Source organism: Castor canadensis, chromosome 2 (genome assembly GCF_047511655.1).
Source record: "Castor canadensis chromosome 2, mCasCan1.hap1v2, whole genome shotgun sequence".
NCBI classification, from domain to species: Eukaryota; Metazoa; Chordata; class Mammalia; order Rodentia; family Castoridae; genus Castor; species Castor canadensis.
The window spans coordinates 114,550,485-114,552,561 of NC_133387.1; positions in this window are offsets into that span (position 1 = coordinate 114,550,485).

Below are 2,077 nucleotides of genomic sequence, written 5' to 3' on the forward strand. Positions count from 1 at the left end.
CTGGTATGCCACCCCCTCCCCTCTCTGAGAACTTTGTGTTAGTCCATCTCCTATTCCTGTTTCTCACCCCTCTGGCTGCACACCTATGCCCCCTTGTTTTTTGTCCATTTTCTTACCTAGTTCTCTTTCTTAATTGCCACATTTTTTATATAGAGGAATTTCACTGTGATGTTTCCATATGTGCATTATAATATATTTTGATCAACTCTATCCCCTCTGTTACTCTTTATCCTCCCCATTTTAAATAATTTTAGTGGGTTCATTAATCTAATTTTATACATACATACAACATACTTCCATCATGCTCAACTCCTATCAACCTCTCCTTTCACTCTCTCCTGCTTCTTTTCTAGTTCTGTCTGTTATTGGCCATTCACACACGACACATATGGCTAGCACCTAGTAGATGCTTCAAAACTCCTGTTGAATTGCACAATTTTGGAAAACAGCTGTGCATGGGTGGATCTGCTGGGACATTTACCCATGAGGGAGGATGGAGTAGCAATATTCACCCTCTCTCAGGCTCTGTGTCCTGCTCCACAGCTGGCACATAGGGTTGACAGGCCCACCCTGAGAGCTCAGTTCCTCCTGCTGGTGGAACTTGCCCTCTGCCTCCAGTGTGACAACTCAGTCTTCACTCTCTATAATATTTTAGGGATACTGGTCCCTTTTGTTTTTCTGAGTCTATGATGTTGGTGGTTTCCAAGAGTCTGAGGCTCTCCAGGACAGAAACTGTCTGGGCCTCATTTCTGGGACAGCAACCAGAAGCTCAGCCTATAGTGTCCATTCCCTTTCTGTAATCATTTTCCTTTGCACTATCTCTTGGGGGAAACTCTTCATCAACAATCTGCTTATGACCTCCTGCTGCTCTCTTTGCCTACCATCTGAGACATTGGGTTGTTCTGTGCTTCTCTTGTCCCTTGGACACAGATGACTGACTTACTGTTGCTGCCTTCTCTAGTCCTTGGCTTACATGTCACCTCAGATCTAGTCTTCTTGGGGACCTCAGTGCTGTCTAGGCCTACAGTGCTTTGTCTAATTCTCAGCTCTGGTCCCTTCCAGACTACCCTTTCCCATAGTGGTGTCCAGAGCAAGGAGGGACCTCAGAGATCCTGGGATGGAATTTTTGATACCTACACCAAGAGCTGGAAGGATTCCTAAAGACTCATTTCATTCAGAGTACTCTTTATTTAGTAAAAACTAACTCCATCCTGCTACACACTGTCCGTAATGCTGAGAGTAGCAAATAAATCAGACAAGGGCCAATGTTCATTGAGGTTACATTCCAGAGGTGGAGATCCATGACAAATGCATGAATAAAATATCCACTGAATGATATGCACATGTGTATATTTATATTCCATGTATATTAATGTATATACCTGTATCTATTTAAGTACTTACATAAATGTAAAATTTTATACACACTTACATACAGGCAACATTTTATTTGTAAATATAAGTAGACATGAAACACGAATATATTTATTTATATGCATATGCTTCTATAAACAGTGATAAATGCTCCATAGAAAAGCTAATCAGGACAGAGAAGCAGCATGGGATTGAGGGAGAGTGTGCTTTGGTACACAGGGGTCAGGAAAGGCCTCCACGGCCTGTGTAAGAGCTGAATGGGACAATCACTTTTCCTTCTGCTCTGTTCCCTTCTTACAGCCTATCTCCCCTTCCCTCCATGACATGACCTCAGGTGTCAGGTGATTCCCAGAAGCTGGCGCCCTGGAACTCCCCTACACAAGCTCAGAAGTGGCACACTTCCACTAGGGAGTGGAACAAGAGGGAGGAAGCCCTCAGTGGGGTAACCGTCCCACCCAGGTGCCACCACACCCTGGCAAGAGAGGTGCACAGGGCAGGCTCACAGGCAGAGCAGCAGGTATGGGCAGAGCTGGGATGGAGCCAGGACCCAGTAGGGAGGGTGCGGGGAGGGACCAGGGCGGAGCGGAGGCGGGGCCAGGGGCCAGCGGAGGCGTGGTTTGGGCGGGGCCAGGGCCAAGCCAGGGTGTGCTGAACCAGCGTGGGTGGGCGGGGGCGCGGGCTGCGCGAGGAGGGGCCGGCGGCA